Here is a 21025-nt window from a genome sequence, read left to right on the forward strand (position 1 = left end):
AACGTTTATCTTGTCGAACATGGGAGGAAATCGGGTTGGGAGCTTCAACGTTGTCGGTGGTGATGGTGCGAGGAGGACATGGATGAGTGTTGTCAATGTATTTGTAGAGGTCATAGCCGATGAGAAAGGCCTCACTGAAGTTTCCATGCAAGATATTTGTGGAAGTCAATTTGATATGGATTGATGGAGATGTTTATGAGTTGAAGATTTTGGGTTGGATTTCCTGGGTTGGGGATGGCGATAAGCTGAGGATCAGTGGCCATGATGATGTGTCGGGTAGGATTGGCGGAAGAGTGGTGAGAGAGGTTTAGGATGGACTAGAGCTTGATACCATAATGAAACGAAGGAATGAATGAATAATGGCAATCTTTTCATTGATGTAGGAGATATAAATAGGATTACAAAAGAGAATCATTTTGTTACAAAGGAATCAATCCAAAACTGATAACTAAAGAATCGGTCAATTATAGAATATCTGAACCATTATCCTATTGTGAGGGAAGGAGATAATTACAATATATAGATAATTCTCATTAATATCAACTTATAATTTATATATTTAACGATATTTTCATTCAATAATAACAACGTACTCGTAAAGTTCTTATTAGATAAATTTAATCTCTGTTTACCTGCTAAAAAAATTGAATAAATTATTAATGAGAAACAGTTTTCGGATTTCTTATTTATGGTTTGTCATATTCATTTGCATCTCGTGGGCATAAAATAAATTTATTGTTTCTTTAACAAATAAATATGTAGTCCAGATCTAGATCTCCTCTCTCCTCATAGAACCTTACTAAAAATTATATGAAAAGAAGTAACGAATGCAATTCAACAAGACAAGAGCGGCACTACAACTAACTAATGCAGCGCCACCTAACTCCTTAAAGAACAAACCAAGCACTCCACTTCTCAACTTACATTCACATAATTATTTAACAAATAAATATGTAGTCCAGATCTAGAATCTCCTCTCTCCTTATAGAACCTTACTAAAAATTATTATGAAAAGAACTAACAAATGCCACAACAAGACAACAAGAGGCTAAATTCGACTACACCCAACTAATGCAGCGCCACGCGCCACCTAACTCATTAAAGAACAAACCAATCACTCCACTCTCAACTTAAATTCACACATTTTCGCTACTTCGTAGTTCTCACTTCTCATTTTCATACACTCCATTACCAAACTTCTCCATTGGTGTAAATTTCTTCTGATCCATAGCAAAGAACTTCAATCTCAGCTTGTAAGTCATAAGTCCTCATTGCTCTCTTCCTAATATTCTTTTTCTTATTCATTTTTAGTTAACATCTAAAATTTACACTATAATTCTTAGTTTGAAAATTTTCAATTGTCTTTGGAAGTGTATATAAGCTACTTCAAGAGCCCTTATTGTTGTCTTTCACTGATCATTCTGACGTTTCTTCCTAAATTTTCATTTTAAAAGCTGAAAACATCTAGGAGGCCAGAGTCACTCCAAAATATATAGTCTTATCAATTATATCAACTTGCATCTAAATACCTGCAAAAATTCCTTACAGGGTTTACCAACAATGTCTACAATGATGAAGTGAAGGTTGACATGCACCAGAAAATGATGAGAACGAGCTCGATACATCTCCGCAAGAACATGATGGTATGATTCAACATTATCTTAATAAACTATATTTTATTTATAATAACATATAAATATTCACAGATGAAATAGCGAGGGATACAGCAACTGCATCAGAATAGAGTCATCTGGTCAAGAAAAGTTATGGTCTTCTAGACCAAAACGGTACGGTTTGATTTTATCTTGTAAATTGCTATCTTTTAATATTTCTAAAAAAATACATTGCATTATTGTCCAAAATTTTAATTAAACAAGGGTAAAATTGAAATAGGATATTAATGTAAATTTGTTTTAAAGTAGGGGTATTATTGTCCAAAATTTTTATTAATAAGGGATAAAATTGTAACAAAAAAAGATAACCCTGGTAATCTCAGAAAACCTAAGAAAATGGAGGTAATCAGATTACCTCTTATATTACCAATAGTAACCACTATTGGTATTTAAAGATTACCGGTATCTTATATTACTTGACAACCAAACGTGGTAATCAAGTAATATAAGATGACATTACCCCAGTAATGTCACTTAACCCCGAACCAAACTGACCCATAAAGTTTTCTCATTTCATTAATCTATTCCTTTATATTTGTTGTCTTTATTGCTTTTTTTAATAATTATTCTTCGTTAATACCTTTATTGACCAAAACAATTCGTTGCATTTCTTCAAACCCAATTTGCTAAAAACATACAAAAAAATGAAAACAATAAAATACATAAACGAAATGACCTTTAGCAATTGCTTTGGTCATCCTACAACAAAAAGAAAATTAATTTGCTTATCCAGTATTATAATCGCATAAGATTTATTACAAAATTTTGACTCATAAAATAACGAGGGATATAATAGGTACATCAAAACCTGTTGGGTCATCAGAAGAAGAAATAGTTAACCATGCGACATCGCTTCCTCAGGAAGATCAAATTGGTACATTTTGATATTATCCTGTAAATTGCTTTTGTTATGCCTGGAAAAGTAGGGCTGACACGGTGCCCTGTCAGCACAAGTGGTCAGAGTTTAGGTAGGTCCTGCAGTCATTCAGACGTAGCCACGTCGCGTGTTGACGTGAGCAGCATGCTCCTGCCAGTGCAGTGGGTGGATGCTAGAATGATGAGAGGCTAGAGGCGCTCTACGTGTCTAATCCCTGTACACATCGTGTGAATCACTTGAGCAGGTGGATAACGGGACACAAGGAAGGATCTGCACGGCAACCTGACCCACTCCCAGATTCAGTAATCATTAGCTCAATTCATCCCACTATAAATAGAGAGCTCCTCTTCTGTTTATGGGATTAGCTAATTTTTCTCTAGAATAACACATATACTCTCTTTCTTGGAATCCCTTGTAACTCAGCTCACTGCACTTGACCTGACCCCTAATATTAATACAACATCAGTAGACGTAGGAGTCGCTTGTTTAAGCATCCGAACCACTTTAAAACATTGTCTCTCCAGTTTTTACTCAATTCTATACCCCTATTCACGTGTGTCTTTTGGGCCAGCTCAGCATTTCACACGTGGGTTTAGTTGGTGTCAAAATTAAGCATCAACAGTTTGGCGCTAGAAGGAGGGCTTGATTTAGTGTTCATCCTTCGTCAGGAGAATCTCTAACTAATCAGTCCTACAACAGCAAATGGCAGCTGATTCGAATCTGAGCGAACCAATCATGGTGACGAGGAGATCCTCTAGGTATAAGAGGACACTTCTCCCGAGGTGCCCTCAGTCCTGCAAAATACCGTGGGGAATATCCCTTCAAGCTCACGGCTTGACCCAACCATCGTGAGCTACCTGGAGAGGTTTAACAATACTCTCCAAACGGTGAGCCAAAGGCTGGCCCGGTTGGATCAGGGTATACCACCCGAATCAAATGAGGCGGTGCAGCCGCCCAAGACGCTTGCAGGTCACGTGAAAGCGCGGAAAAGGCAAAAGCCTATGCCGCGCGCACTGTAACGCGTGAAAGAAAGGGTAAGCAAGTGGTGGACAGTGGGCCTAGAGGCTCCCAGAGGCCAGCGAACACCGACCGCACCCCGGGTAAAATACTCGTGGCATTAAGGCTCGGTGGCATGTCGCGACCTAAGCCTTCCCGTGCCACATCGCGCGAGCACTCCCACAAAAGTGCAAGGCGGGTGATTCCCATCACCGCCAAAATGATGACTTCGATTATCGTGCAAGAAGTTTCCACACTCCGCGGGTCGGTTCGTACCACCGCAGAGGTCGTGAAGGTTCCCCAGATCATTCATCGCCATCACACTACTCTAGCCAGGGTGTGCCGAGATTGGCTGGGACTTCCGACAAAGGCGAGAAGGAATCTGACCTATGGTCATTCCTCAACTATAGCCGCGCGCGTCGCCGAAAGTGATCCACAAGTAACTCCGCTACCTCAGATTGAGTAGATGCAGTGAGCTCTGGATCAGTTAAAGGCTCAGCAAAATGAGCGAGGGCAGGTCGCAGAGGCGTCTCCCTTTTCTCCGGCTGTATTGGCAGCCCCTCCCCCATCGAGATTTAAAATGCCCGACATGTGGGCGTTCGATGGGAATTCTAATCCGCAGGATCATCTGTACGAATTCAACGAATTGATGGAACTTCATCAAGTTTCTAACTTGGCAAAATGTCGTTGCTTGGCGGTAACTCTAACTTCACATGCCAAGCGATGGTTCAGATCGCTCCTAGTGGGATCGATCAGCTTGTAGAATCAGATGAGTTCGACATTCTTGAGACACTTCCAAGCAAATAGGAAGTTTTCAATGCCTTTGAGCTACCTCAGCAACATAAGGCAAAAGAGGGATGAATCCCTCCATTCTTACATCGACAGATTCCATAAGGAGCTCCATAACGTAGCTCACACTCCCGAAGAGTCTGTTTGGACTCTGTTTGGACTTTCATCATTGCAGGAGTTCGTCCATAGACAGATATGTGGAAATAGCTACAATCAGAGGACGACATTTTCCTCACCCACTTCTACAACCTTGCGGAGAAATACCTCCGTATTGAAAACTCTGTGGCGGTGCTCCACCGCCACGACCTCGGCACTTTAGATAGGGTACCTGGTCAAGGGGAGAATAGAAGAGTTGATCGCTGATGGGCTAATGACAATCAACGAAAAGGAAAGAAACCACGGTTCGAGCCCAAGAGTCAATATACCATTTTGAATGCATTTGTCTCGTCCATTCTTGACAAGTCAAAAGAGGCCAGCCTGCTCGGAGAACTCGAGCCCATGAAAGGTTCTCCTTCATCCAGAAATAGTAAGAAATATTGTTGTTATCATCAGGACAATGGGCATCACACCGATAAGTGCCGAGCTCTTAAGCAAGCAATCAAAGACCTTATCAAGTAGGGGTATTTCAAAGAGTATGTTGATGACTGTGCTCCCGTGAGGGGGAAAATTGAGAGGAACCCGAAAAGAAGCGTCGTGATCGCAAGGGTATCTACAATGTAGGAGTAATCTTTGGTGGGCCGCACCTCATAGGAAATTCGTGAGGTGCCCAAGAAAGATATGTTCGCACAGCCCATCACGACTCCATCAGCGTGATGAACACGACGCAGCGACCACCAAAAGTTTGCAGAGAGAAGGAAATCACCTTCCCCAAAAAAGACGTAGTCCGTTTGCATCATCCCCATGATGATGCTCTCGTCATCACATCCCAAATAGAGCGCTTCGACGTCCATAGAATGTTAGTGGACAATAGAAGTGCTGTGAACATTCTGTTCCAGCCAGCTTTCAAAAGAATGAAATTGGACGAGGCTGACCTGAAGCCTGCCTCAATCCCCTTATATGGTTTTACAAGGGATCACCTGATCCCCAAAGGAACAATCTTGCTTCCAGTCACGTTGGGTGACTCTGACGAGGTGACCAAAATAATTGAATTCTTAGTAGTGGATTGCCCGTCCACTTTCAATGGCATCCTGGGGCGACCTTTATTGAGAAACTTCAAGGCGATCACTTCGATATACCATCTCAAGATGAAGTTCCCCACCCTGACAAGGATAAGAGAAGTAAGTGGATCTCAGTGTGCATCTCGCGATTGCTATGTAAAGGCAGTGCAGATGGCGTGCAAAGTGAAAGGCATCTCGCGTGGCATTCCCAGATAGGCAATGGCGATCAGCAAGATCAAACCATAGCCTGGCCCAGCCGAGGATAATATGGATCCTCGTATCTAAGAATGCCCTTCCAGTGGGCCAGTTGAGGATTTATCTAAAGTGTCGGTCAATCACAGCGAGCCGAGCCGAGTGTTGAGGATTGGAAGCAATCTCAACCCCTAGCTCGCTAGGGGTCTGACCCGCTTTATTTGATGTGTTCGCGTGGATGCACGCTGACATGGTCAGGATTAACCCGAATGTCATCTGCCATGCCCTGAACATCGACAGTGAAGTCGATCGGTTCTCCAGAAGAGAAGAGCGATGGATCATGAGTGATATGCTGCCTTGAAACTTGAGGTAGATAATCTCCTTTGCAATAGATCCATCTGGGAAGTGCTCTATCCGAGCTTGGTTGCCAACCTAGTTCTTGTAAAGAAGCCCAACGGCAAGTGACGGACTTGTGTTGATTTCACCGATCTCAATAAAGCGTGCCCAAAGGACTGCTTTCCCTTACCAAGGATCGATTAGCTCATGGATGCTACCTTTGGGCATGAACTGCTGAGTTTTATGGACGCATGCTCGGGATACAATCAGATTTCGATGTATGTTCTGGACGAAGAGCATACCTTATTTGTTACAAATCGGGGGTTATATTGCTATAGAATTATGCCCTTCGGCCTAAAGAATGCTGGTGCAACTTACTAACGGCTAGTTAACCGAATGTTTTTCTAGCAGATCGAAAAGTCGATGGAAGTCTATGTCGATGACATGCTGGTCAAGTCGCATGTCGCTTCAGATCACTAGTGCATCTTGCTGAGATGTTTGACATCCTCCGGAAGTACAGAATGAAACTTAACCCTCTTAAATGTTTCTTCGGAGTTTCCTCGGGAAAATTTTTGGGGTATATGGTTAACCAGAGGGGAATAGAGATCAACCTTGAGAAAATCCAAGTTCTCCTCGATATGAAAAGCCCAGCCAGCAAAAAGCAGGTTCAAAGTCTCAATAGGCGAATAGCGGTACTCAGTCGCTTCATATCGAGAGCAACGGATCGTTGCTTACCATTCTTTAATGTACTCAAGGCCAACAAGAAGTTCGAGTGGACCCCCGAGTGTGAACAAGCATTCCAGAGCATTAAAGAGCACCTCAGGAAGCCACCTTTTCTGTCCAAGCCTTTCCGCAAGAACCTCTCTTCCTGTATCTGTCCGTCTCTCAATACGCGGTCAGTGCAGCATTAGTTCAAGAAGAGAACACGGTTCAATGGCTAGTGTATTATGCAAGCAAGCATTGTCTGTTGGATGCTGAGATGCAGTATCCAGAAATGGAACGGTAAGCTTATGCCTTACTTATCGCTTCCAGAAAGTTGCGACCTTACTTCCACACCCATATAATTCATGTGATGACCAGTTACCTGCTCAGACAAGTCCTCTAGAAGCTAGAGGCATCAGGTAAATTGCTCAAATGGCCATGGAATTAAGTCAGTTCGATCTGCAGTATAGACCGAAAGCAACCATCAAAGGGTAGGCTATTGCCGATTTTATCTCAAAATTTTCATATCATCCGACCAAGGAATCCGAGCAACAAGCCAGCAAAGTCAACCAGGAAAGTATTCAGAATCTGTCGACCTAGAGCCTATACGTCGACGGATCATCAAACAGGAAGAGGGTTGGGGCAGGTCTTCTCCCATTAAGTCCTGAAGGGACTCGTATCCATGGCATCCTCCGGTTTGGGTTCAAAGCGACCAACAATAAGGCTGAGTATGAAGCTCTGCTCGTTGGGTTGTGGTTGGCCAGAGAAATAGGATCAACCACGATCAGCATCCACAGCGACTCCATGCTGGTTGTCAACCATATCTTGGGAGAATACCAGGCCAAGGAAGAAAATATGATTAGCTATCTGAAGAAAGCTAAGGTCGTGCTCGAGCTGTTCAAGCATTTCAGGATCACACAGATTCTTAGAGATAACAATTCTATGGCAGATGCATTAGCAAGGATAACCTCATCGTTAGACTCAGACGCATCGAAAAGTATTCCTGTTCGATTCATAGAGGCCCCCGATATCAGCTTGACCGAACATGCCATGAATACCGCAGAATCAGTTTCCTGGATGACCTCCATCATTTAGTATCTCTGAGATATGACCTTGCCCAATGACAAAGTCGAAGCTAGGACCCTCCGAACAAGAGCTACTCGTTACACACTTATCGGAAACCAACTGTACAGGCGAGGGTTTAGTGTCCCTCTCCTCCGATGTGTAACCGGTGAGGAAGCAGACTACGTCATGAGGGAGATACATGAAAGGATCTGCGGTAATCACACAGCCATACGATCTCTCGCTAACAAAGTTGTTCGTCAAGGGTATTACTGGCCCCAAATCCAAGAAGACACCTACAACTTTGTCAAAAGGTGTGAAAAGTGCCAACGGTTCGCAAACATACCACGAGCTCTTTCGCACCAACTGATAACCATGACCAGCCCCCTGGCCATTCTCCATGTGGGGAATTGATCTCATTGGTCTCATGCCAGTTGGTAAAAGGGGAGTCAAGTATGCGATGGTCGTGGTAGATTACTTCACCAAGTGGGTCGAAGCAGAGCCATTAGCTGTAATCACCAACAAAAAGCTCAAGAACTTTGTCTTCAAGAACATTGTGTGACGCTATGGGATTCCTCATACCCTCATATCTGATAATGGGAAGCAATTCGATAACGAAGAGTTCAAGCAATTTTGCGACGAGCTGGGTATCCATAAAAAATTTGCCTTAGTTGCAAGACAGCAAGAAAATAGTATGGTTGAAGCTATCAACAAAACCATGAAGCACACTCTGAAGGCCAAACTTGGTACAGCCAAGGGAAATTAGGTCGATGACCTTCCTGAAGTCTTATGGGCATACAGGACAACTGCGAGAACCTCTACCTCAGAAACCCTTTCTTTGCTAGCATATAGCTGCGAAGCGATGATCCTTGTGGAGGTAGGGACCGGTTCACTTCGGAGGAACCTGTTCAACGAAGCCAACAATGAAGCGCTTATGCGCACAGTTTAGATCTAGTTGAAGAATATCGCAGCAAGGCTCAGCTAAGAATAGTAGCCTATCAACAACGCGCGAAAAGGTTCTTCGACTTTAAGGTCAGAAGAAGAGACTTCCGGTTAGCAACCTCGTTTTGAAAGAAGTCCTCCTTAGTACTAGAGAACCAAGTGCAGGAGTTTTGGGACTGAACTAGGAGGGCCCATACCGCATCGCCAAAGTGATGAGACAGGGGACTTATCATCTCAAAAGGTTAAATGGTTCCAAAGTACCACGAGCTTGGAATGCTGAACATCTCCGACGATATTATCAGTAATTCCAAACTCAATTTTTCCTTGTAAAGATTTTTCTTTTTTTAGTCCTTGCAAATGTAAATAACAAGTGTAATTCTGTTCTTTTGCAATCATTTTTACATGTATAATTCTATTCACATAGACTTGTTCTAATGTAATTGTAAACAGTTAGCATGTGATCTCATATGTAATACAGGGTACGAAAGTTAAGATTAACAAAAGCGATTATTTTTATTTATTTGTAATAAAAGGGAGAGTACATAAACGAGCACGAAAAAGACTACAAGGGAAGATCACTGATCCTCGTCCCCAGGCTGGTCATTAACCTCATGTTCAGGTGCGGGCTCCTCCAGGACGTACACCGGGTGCTCCTCTTCCAAGTCAGGTCCCCAAGCCGCCTCCTCAGCCTCGGCCCATGCCATGGAAGCAATTTCATTCTGGTACTCGTTAGGGAGGTTAGATAGATCCATCTAAGGGTTCTTCGATTGAAGGGCAAAGATGGACTAAATCGTCCATTCTACGACCCTCCTCTCGATCTCCGCCTCTTGCTGCTGCATCTCCGTAGTTAGCAAAGTGACGCAACCTCGAGTGAAGTGGAGCTCGACCTCAAGCGCCGACCGATGCTTCTCAATAGAGTCCCATAGCTCGCCACTTTCCCGCTCTACTCGTAAGGCTTGCTCAGAGGTAGTTTACAGCGCTTGGTCTTTCTCGCCAGCCTCCTTGGTGAGTCTAGCCGTGGTCCTCTAGAGCTCCTTTACCTCCTCGTTGCGCCTGTCTAGCTCGACCCTCTGGAAGTCCACTGTGCAACGGGTAGCATCTATCTCAAACAAATGCTGGCTTGCCTGAATGATAGACGAGTCTCTCTCTGCTCGTGCGACCTCTAGTTCCTTCTTAAGTCGCACATTCTCCTCCCTCAGCTCGACCAGTCCCTCGGTAGCCCCCAGTTGAACCTTTTGTAGGGACATGTGCATGGATAGCAAGGCTTGCATAACGAAGAGAATAAAGAGTTAGTTTACTTTCCACTAAAAAGCGAACAAAAATCCTCATCGAGGACAACTTGTTTACCTGGCTCAGGTGCTGGAAAGACGTAGACATCAGGGCCATAGGGTTGGAGGCCATGAACTACTCGAACGCCTCTGCAAGCTCGCATTCCAACAGGGTAAAAACTACTGGCTATAGATAATTTGGGAGCTGGCCTATCGTGTCCAGCACGGGCATGCTCGTACCCTTAGCAGGAAGAGTCTCCCTGACGGGCTCCTTGCACAACCTCCTCCCGGGGACCATAACCACCTATTGTCTTGTCTACGGACCCCAGGGGCAATGGAAATGCCGATCGCACCCCTAGGTGGGCCTCCCAAGCGGAACGCTTGGTAAGGCTGCGACCTCTTGGGCTGGATACCCAAGCTTTCCATTTCAGACTCCGACTCCGACTCCTCGGTCCAAAGTTGCCTCCTCTTCTTGGGCCTCTAGGCCATGGTTTTCTACTTCGGGCGAGCAGCCGAAGGTTGAGGAATGCCTGCAGGTCAGACTAAAGCACCTGCCGGTGTCCCTCCGATAGGGGGACCGTAGGGACTACTCCAGCTGGTCTGGTAGCACCCATCCGAGGGAAGGAAAATTGTCTTGGTCGCGACGACCTAGGCACCTTGGGAGTAGACCTAGCAAAACAAGTCCAGACCCGTAGGTCAGCCCATACCCAAGTAAAAAATATAGGGCATGGGTTTAATATGTTGGACCCGTTTAATTTCCACCCGTACCCGGCCCGACCTATTTTTTGACAGGTGCCCGCGGGTACCTCTTTTTTTAAAAGCTGAACCTTAAGTCCCTAACCCATTAACGCCACCCAACTCTAAAATAAACTTTCTCTTCTCTCTCGCCTCTGAATCTCTCATCACTGTCACTAATTCATTCTCTCAATCTCTCATCTCATCACTCTGTTCAATATTCACTTCAATAGACTCTCATCACTCATCACTGTCATCATCAATCATCACTTCAGTGTTCTCATCCGTGAACCGTGATCCCATTCCCAGACCCACCATCACTGATCACCATCATTCATCCTCGTCAGCTCGTCATTTCCTCTCTCTGTCGTCATCGGATGTCGGCTCGTCATCTCTTGTCTCTCTCTATCGCAAGACTCACGGCTCTCCTCCACACCATTGCAGTTGCAAATCGGTGAGTTGGGTTCCCCTTATTTGTTTTTCTTAATGTTAAATCTAATGTTTTGGCTGTTTAATGAATTGTTTTATACTCCATCATTTATATAAATCTTCTTTGAAGATAAAGAGTCTTCAATAGATTGCATCATGTATATTAGCTGGGTTTGAAGAGCTGAAAAGTTTGAAGGTTGTTCTATGTATAATGTACCTGGTTGATGGGTTTACTTAAATGTATAAGAGATGAATGTTGTGGTTGAATAATAATCTTACGGTGAGGGGTTTACTTAAATGTTTTATGAATTGTTTTGTATTATTAGATGATATATTATTATTAACTTGATATCTATGATCTATTATTGAGCACAAATCCCTGATTAACATTTTATACGATTTAGATATTTATTTTGGGGGGTATGCAAGAGCCTTAGTCTAAGGAGAGAGACACTACCTGGAAGAAAAAAGTCAGGTCAGTGGGTGTTTTTTCAGTAACCTGTCTCTGGAAATCGAAAGAGAATGATGAGAACTACTTATTGATGTAGAAACTTCTAAATCTTGTGATAGGGGACTTCCTAAACTATCTATATAAAGTGGAATGTTAAATTAGTTAAAAGGTTGAATTTTTGAGAAAATTATTTATCATATATTTGTAGAAGGTATTCTATTTGTTCCGGAATTCTTCAACAAAATTATTTTTGGAGGTGATGTTTCATTGTATGGCATATGAGATGACAAGAAGCCTATTCTAAGGAGGGGTAGAGGCAATTTTGAAGTAGAAAGCCAAGGCAGGTGTCTTTATGGTAGTATCCCTTTTACAAGATTCAAAAGTCCCTAGTACAACAGTCTTTCTCTGTTTAAGTTAAATTCAATATCAAATTTTCTTTTTGAAGAAAAAAAATTTCCATGAAGAAAGGTTGGAGTTAAACTGGATTCAGAGTTCTTATATAATAGCATCGACCGCATCTTATTGTCCTCATAAAGTTATGTTTGAATTCCATTTTCTCTGAAACTTGGAAATTGATAACATATTGGTAAACATAGCTGTTAGTAAAAGTCCTGGAGGGTAGGACAGGTAGAATGTCATCCATATAAAATTATTCTCTCTTTCATCCACTTATTATGCCCATAATTGATTAATTTTAAAGTAAGCATGAATGGTTTATGATGTTTAATGTTATATGTATAGACAAAATGATACGAATACCCTTCTTTAGTTAAATTAAACTTCTGAACTTGAAAAATCGAGGTGATGTTTTCATTTTCCAAAACTAAGTGGTGAGATTGTTCTTAAGCCATGGGTCCGGGGAGTCAATATAGTTTACCATTCACACAATTCCTAGGATGTTAGGATATCATTCTTTTGCCTTTTCTGTGGATGAGTTTGTAAATCCTTTAATCACTTTATTTATCTATGGGTCAATTTCTTTGCTCTTGCAGGTTTGCTTCATTATGCGAGTGAGTTGTAGATAGTATTGAAATATGATTTGGACAAAAAAGACATTGATGATTGCATGATTACCTTCAATGTGCTGGAGATTTTAACATTTTTCTCGTACAAGTTTTTTACTAGAAATCGATCCATTGTATCATTAAAATGGGAACATAGTTGTTTGTCAAAGTCAAACATTTTGGTTGGTATTTGTAGTTTTGTATTATATGTTATTGTTTGTTTATTTGTTTATTTTGGTTCCTATTTGTTTATATTCTAAATTGAATTGCATTTAGAGTAATTGATTTAGGGGGTGTAAATGTAAAAAATTAAAATTACAGGAATTTTGGGGGTGTAACTGTCATAATTGAAAACTATTAGGGGTGAAACTATTAAAACTAAAACCTGGAAAGAGAAAAAACGGGTACCCGCAGGTCCACCCGTACCCGTATAGGGTAGGGTATGGGTCCAAAATATTGGACCCATATACCTCGACCCGTATTGGGCCCGTACCCGTTTGGACCCGACCCGTACCCGGCCTACCCACCCATTTTGCCAGGTGTACTTGGGAGGCATGGTCGCTGCATACGAACGTCGTCAGTAAAACAGTTCGCTGCATGCAGAATAAAAAAGACGTGCCAAGATTGAGAAGCTTACTCGATGTGGTCTCTAGGATTGCTTCAAAGTTGAAGAAACCGTACTTCCGCAAATTTGCGGTTATCACTAGCAGTCTTGCATCGCGACTCTCTTTTAGCAGAAAGCCGAAGGTAGCGATCTTGTTCGGATCCTCGAGAAGCTCTAACCTGGTCATTTTGTTAACTGCGAAGAAACAAAGAGCTCATTAGCAAAGAACAAAAACAAGCTCGCAAACTCAAAGGAAAGGAGAACCTACCAAGCTCCTGAAAATGGCAAATGCCATGATGATGAAAGAAAAAGAACTTCGTCTCATAGGCCCCTACATTGCTCGGGTAACTATGTATCCCCGCTTTAATGGTAGGTCATCTAGAAAGGCAGTAGGAATCCTTGTCCTTACTCTTTTTCAGAATGTACGAGCAACCGAGGTCTAGCACGGTCAGCTCACCCAATCTGTTTTCGTTGCACGTGATGTACATGGCCACGACTATCATGTACGCGTTCGGCATAAGCTGTAATGGTACGATCCCGAAATGATCGAAGACCGACTTGACAAAAGGGTGGAAAGGGATCAACCCCCCACTCTTGAATATGTTCTCAGAAATCGCAACCATCCCTCGTGGGGGACTCCGAGCTATTTGTGTCCTATCTCGGAAGACCTCCACGCTGAGAGCGAATTGGTTTACCACCCTCTGAAGCTCCTCGACCGTAATTATTGATAGGATCTCTTGAGGAGGATCGGCAGGGGCGTCTTGCACAGGCGAACTGATCTGCTCCTCAGTTCTGGTCGTAGGGGAGTCCATTCTTCTGTGGTCTGAAAAGAAAAGCAACATGCAGAGAATCACTCAATCCTCGTACACTGTTTTGTACGATGACATGGAGGGAAAAAGTAAATATTTTCTCCCTTAAACCCTAGAAAAACCCTAACAGAATATTTAGAAACCACCATCAATGGCTTTGACCCAAAGGAGAGTATTTCATCTCCGATCATTTATTGGTGGACTATTATCGCATGGTAACCATTGAGAACAAAAAATAACAAAAGTGGCAGAAAGGAACCATCCGTACCTCTTGAGATGGGAAGACTAATCCTTCTGCTCCGAATATCATACGAACACCAGTCTAGAAGGCAAAGAACCAAGGCTCACGAAAGCTTCTTGCTCTGTCTCAGAATGTGAATATTGTGACTTTGCCTGAAAAGAGCTTGGGGTTTTATAGTGAAGGAAATGGCGCTTTGGTTTCCCGAAGTCAAAAGACGTTTGGGTGGAAAATGCATCTGACCATTGATCGTGACCATGTGTCACAAATTAGTGAGGAAGAGTGACCGTCACGCCTCGAGAAACCAGATCGTCATTCCCTTCTGTTGAAACACTCAAGTGACAGCTCGTTTCTCTCCACCATATTTAATGTGCCCACGTCCGCATTTAATGCTCTGATAGGGAATGTCGTTTCAACATGGCTCGCATTTAATGTGCATGGCTGACATTTATTGCGCAAAAGACACGTCTGTCAGAACAAAAGGTGTTCCATCAATGCGTCGGCTGAAAAAGTGCAACAGATAACATCTGAAGAGGTCATTACATAAAACACTTCACCTTATGTCAGTCGTGAAGCGATGTGACCATTCGAGCTAATCTCGTCAACTGCGAAGCGGCGTGACCGTTCTAGCTATTCTGTCAGTTGCGAAGGGACTTGATCGTTCTACCTCATCCTATCAGTCGCGAACCAACGTGATCATTTGAGTTCATCTCATGACAGTCGTGAGGCGGCATGACGTTTCGACCTCGATGAACATCAGTCGCGGAGCGACGTGACTCTTCACCCTTGGCAAAATTTTATAAGTGTATTCAAGTCATTAATTCAATCCAGGTCGGAAACATCATTACGGTACTGGGTACCTAAAGACAGGTCGCTGACCCAAAAGGTAAAGATCATCCCAGGTCCCTTGTGAGGAAATTTTCTCTCGACCCCTTTGCAACCAGGTCGGATCAACCAGCATCTCTTCAAACACATCAGATCAATGCATGATTGTATAGTTTCCAAGGTTCGATTCTCAAACCTTAAAAATTAGGGAATTTCTGTTATGCCTGGAAAAGTAGAGCTAACGTGGTGCCCTGTCAACGCAAGTGGTCAAAGTTTAGGTAGGTCTTGCAGTCGTTCAGACGCAGCCACGTCGCGTGCTGACGTGAGCAACATGCTCCTGCCAGTGCAATGGGTGCGTGCCAGAATGACGAGAGTCTAGAGGCGTTCCACATGTCTAATCCCTACACACGTCGCGTGAATCACTCGAGCAGGTGGATAAAAGGACACAAGCAAGGATCTGCACGGCAACCTGACCCACTCCCAGATTCAGTAATCACTACCTCAATTCATCCCACTATAAATAGAGAGCTCATCTCCCGTTTGTGGGATTAGCTAATTTCTCTCTGGAATAGCATATATACTCTCTTTCTTGTAATCACTTGTAAGTCCGTTCGCTGCACGCGACCTGACCCCTAATATTAATACAACATTAGTGCACGTAAGAGTCGCTTGTTTAAGCATCCGAACCACTTTAAAACATTGTCTCTCCAGTTTTTACTCAATTCTATAACCCCATTCACATGTGTCTTCTAGGCCAGCTCAGCATTTCACACGTACGTTTAGTTGGTGTCAAAATCAAGCATCAACAGCTTTTATTTTTTTTTAATTTCATTTTATATTTTTAAGATGCTTTGTTTTTAGTATAAAGAGGTGTTTCCTTTTTGGCCTAAAACCTGAATGCGTATGTTATCTAAATATGTCGAAATATAGATGTTTGACCATTATGTTTATTTTTTATTTTTCAATGTATGTTTATAAGTATTGAACTGTTTGTTTTTATATAGTACAATAAACATCTTAAAACTAGTGTTTTGATGCATATGTCCTTATTAAGTATAATATAGTTTTATATTTTCCATGTTTTAAACAAGTTTAAATTATCGAATTTATGAAAATTAAAACAAAAAAAATGTATATATATAAACTAAAGATAACTATGTATTATAGTGTTTAATGTAATTAAGAATTTATTATAAAAAATTAAAATAATACTAAAAATACATAATACATAATGCATAAGAGTTTTGTCAAAATTGGAATTATATAAAATTAATAGGGGTATTGTTGACAGAAAAAAAAAACTTTTATTGATTATGATTTTTTTTTTTTTATTTAGATAAAAGTAAAATATTTCAGCTTTTTATTTATATATGATAACAGACATAAGTCATACAACAAACAAACCTAAAACATCTTAATCTATTAAAATAAGTGACATTCAGACTTAAGATTAAAAAACAAACAATTTTCCTTTCACTTTATGTCTTTGAACATTCTTAATTAATAATCATTTTCATTTCCCTAAAAAGATTGAAAATTAATAATTTTTTATTGTAATAGTAAAAGCACATAAGTAGTATTTTTTTTAGAAGTGGTACTAATTAAGAAAAAAGATTAACCTTGACATTAGGATGCTCATTATAGAAGAGATCAAGTCTTGGTCATGCAACTTTTGGTTCAGTATATACCTACAAAACTGCAGATTGCAGATGTCTTGACCAAAGCACTTTCAACTTAATGTTATTCTTGTCTCTTGTTCTAACTAGTTACTTGTTGGTTTGTTTTCCTGCTATATTCTCTCTATTTAGGACTTCTCAATGATTGTTCAGTTATCTGAAGAAGATGTCTGTGTTAATTCATTAGTTCATACTATGTGTTATATCTAATGAAACGAAGGAATGAATGAATAATGGCTTAATCTTTTCATTGATGTTAGGAGATATAAATAGGATTACAAAAGAGAATCATTTTGTTACAAGGAATCAATCCAAAACTGATAACTAAAGAATCGGTCAATATATATAGAATATCTGAACCTACTATCCTATTGTGAGGGAAGAGAGATAATTACAATATATTAAGATAATTACAATTAAATATATTAAGATAATTCTCTATTATGCCCCCGCAAGTTGGAGCTCCTTGAGGTGAGACCAATCTTGTTCAACAGGTCATGAAACCGCATACGGGGTAATGGTTTGGTGAGTGCATTCGACAGACATGAGTGACCCGTAAGATGCCATCTTGAACTTGTTCACGAATGAAGTGAAAATCGAGAGCCACATGTTTCATGCGAGAATGAAAGACCGGATTGGAGCAGAGGTTTGTTGCACCCATATTATCACAGTAGATTACCAGTTGTTGTGAGGATGTGAAACCAAGTTCACTAAGAAGAGATGTTATCCATCTCACCTCAGCAGCTGTTGAAGCAACAGACCGGTACTCATCTTCAGTCGAGGAGCGAGCTACTATTCGTTGCTTCTTTGAACTCCAGGATATCGGGTTTCGCCCTAGGTAGACAATATAAGCACTGGTGGAGGTGAAGTCGTCTTTGTTACTAGCCCGATCAGCGTCTGAGTAAGCGTGTAGGGTGAGAGGCGACTGGCGATGTAACATGATGCCATGATCAATGGTGCCGCACAAATAGCGAAGAAGTCGCTTGGCAGCATTCCAGTGTTCGGTAGTCGGACGATGCATGTATTGAGACAGTTTGTTGACTACATAGGCAATGTATGGACGAGTAATTGAGAGATACTGAAGACTGCCAACCACAGCTCGAAATTCGGTTGGGTCAGTAAGTGTCGTCCCAGACTGAAGAGTGAGGATAGGAGCGGTGGCAAGCGGAGTTGCGACTGGTCGAGCATCAGTCATCTTTGTTCGAGCCAATAAGTCGGTAATGTATCTTCGTTGTGAGAGGAGAAGTCCTTGAAGGCAAGGCACAACTTCAACACCAAGAAAGTAGTGAAGAGTGCCGAGGTCTTTGAGCGAGAAGTGACGAGCAAGGACCAAGATGAAGTCCTGGACCGATGTTGCATTGTTACCTGTGATGATGATGTCGTCAACATAAACAAGTAACATTATAGTTATACCTTTGTCATTGAGAATGAATAAAGAGGTGTCGGCAACTGAGTTTGAGAAGTGAGATGCAAGTAGAAACTGGCGAAGTTCATTGTACCAAGCTCTAGGAGCTTGCTTCAGACCATATATCGCCTTTCGCAATTTGCAAACATGGTGTGGATTGTCAGCATCAACAAAGCCTTGAGGCTGGGTCATGAAGACATATTTAGTGAGTGTGCCTTGGAGAAAGGCATTATTGACATCGAGCTGGCGAAGATCCCACCCTCGGCTGACAGCAAGGGAGAGGACGAGTCGAAAAATCCATTTGCACCCCACAATATTTTGGACACCATTGGGAGGTACCAGTTCCCAAGTGCCATTTCAAACCAAGGCATCAAATTCTTCGGACATTGCCTGTCTCCATCTGTTATCTTTGATGGCCTGAGTTACACAGGTGGGTTCAATATCTAAGGCAAGTTGTGCCGAGAGGCTGAGTTTGGTGATTGGTTTGTGGATGTTGTTTCGGGAACGGGTGACAATAGGTGAGGTGCGGATCAAGGGTGGGATTTCTGAGACTTGGTTAAGAGCAGGTGGGGGTAAAGCCAAAGGGACAGGTGGGGACGTGCTAGGAGCGGGTTCAGGTATTGGGGTGGGTAGTAGGGGTGGTAAGGTGTTTGGGGAAGTGTGAGGTGAGTCTGGAAAGGGAAGGGAGAGTGCTAGAGGCAAGTCTTGTTGATTTACCATATCCGTTTGTGTGTTGGAGTCGACTGGCGAAGAGCCGCTGGAACTACCTTCGGATGATGTGTATGAAATCGGGAGAATGACATGTTGAGGGAGCCATGTGTCACATGTCAAGTCATCAGGACGAGCGAGATGCGAATCAACTTTAGACATGGGAAACTCAGACTCAACAAATCGAACATGACGCGAGATGAAGATCTTTTGAGTACTTTGATCAAGACACATATAAGCACTCTGAGTGTGGGAATAACCAAGAAAGACACAAGGCGTGGAGCGACTGGCGAGTTTGTGGAGAGAGTAAGGACGAAGCCAAGGATAGCACAAACAGCCAAAGGCTCGAAGCTTTGAATAGTTGGGTGGCGACTCAAAGAGTTTATGATAGGGAGAGGTCATATGGAGAGTGGGTGTTGGAAGGCGATTTATGAGATAGGCGGCAGTGGAGAAGGCATATGACCAGAAGGTTAGTGGTAAGGAAGCTGTAGAGAGAAGAGAAAGACCTGTTTCTACAATATGACGATGTCTACGTTCTGAGAAGCCATTATGTTCTGGAGTGTGAGGTGGCGAGGTGAGGTGCGAGATGCCATGTGTGGATAAGTATATGGCGAGACCAGTGGATTTGGCGAGACCCATGTATTCCCCCCCATTGTCAGAGTAAAATGTGACTATTTTCTTTTTGAAGAAGTTTTCAACAAGAGCTTTGAAACGAGGAAAAATAGTGGCAACATCAGATTTACGTTTGAGGGGGTAAAGCCATATGTAGTGCGTGAAGTGATCCACAAAAATGACTTAGTATTTGTAACCATCAACAGAATGAATAGGCGAGGTCCACACATCAGAATAAATAATTTGGAGAGGAGAAGTAGACACAATAGATGATTGAGAAAAAGGTAATTTATGACTCTTATTGCAAAAACAGTCTTTACAATGGTAATGCTTGGAACTAGAGGAATCTAAAGGTAAACCAAACTTAGAGATGATATGACGTTGGATTGACTCGGATGGGTGACCAAGACGATGATGCCAGGCACAGGAGGACACTTTTGTACTGGTGAAGACTGAAGGACGAGAAGCGAGGTGCGAAACCGGCAATTCATACACACCACCTTTAGGTTGTCCTTCTAGCAATGTGGCCCCTGTCAGTAGATCCTTCACACGAAAAGAAGATGGTAAGAACTCAATAGAAGTATTATTGGTTTTGCAAAATTGAGATATTGAAATCAGGTTTCTTTTCATGGCAGGAACAAATAAAACATCATGTAATTGAAAAGTTTGATTGGGTGTTTTAATAGAAGTGGAACCAGTTTTGGAAATGTGTAACCCAGTACCATCACCGATTTCGATATCGTCAAACCCGTTGTATGGAGCATGAAGCGAGAGGTTTTCGAGGTCAGCTGTGACATGATGAGAGGCACCACTGTCGAGAAGCCAGGCCGGGGTTTCGACACCTGATGTTGTGGCAACATGCGCCTTTGGGTGCCACTGAGATCCAGTGGGCAAGGAGCGAGTAGCGCCTTGCGAGGGGACGGGTACTAGCTGAAAGTGGGGACACTGAGTAACAGTGTGGCCCTGTTGGCGACATCCTTGACACTTGCCGAGATAAGGCCTCTGCTGGCGAGTCGCAGTTTGAAGAGGCTGAGATGGCTGTTGTCGAGGAGCAGAGTGTGGAGGTTGCGTCTGGTTTGACGAGGAGCGGTGTGAACTACTGTACCTTGTCGACGCAACGTTTGCCGTGGCGGGATGCAGGAAGGAAGCAGATTGCGACTGCTGAAGTGTCAGTTCCCTGTTGATGAGTTTCTCATGAAGCTCATCAAATGAGATGAGTGTGTCCCTACCTTCCACTATATCTGCAATGTGACGATAATCATCATCGAGCCCCTCTAAGATCTTCTCAATGATGTCTTCATGGTCCATCGGTTTGCCGAGTGCGGCAAGTTGATCAGTTCGGCACTTGACGTACTGCATGTAGTCCGATATGGACTGGGAGCCTTTCGTGGCTTTCTTGATCTGGTCCTTGATTTGCTTTATGTGACCACGAGTCGGGCGAGCATAGGTGTTTGCAAGAGTTTGCCATGCTTTGCGGGAGGTGGCTGATTGCTGGATGAGCGGAATGAGAGAGGAGGAGATGGAACCAACAAGTG

This window comes from Pistacia vera, unplaced genomic scaffold, assembly GCF_008641045.1.
Source record: "Pistacia vera cultivar Batoury unplaced genomic scaffold, PisVer_v2 Contig177, whole genome shotgun sequence".
Taxonomy (NCBI): Eukaryota; Viridiplantae; Streptophyta; class Magnoliopsida; order Sapindales; family Anacardiaceae; genus Pistacia; species Pistacia vera.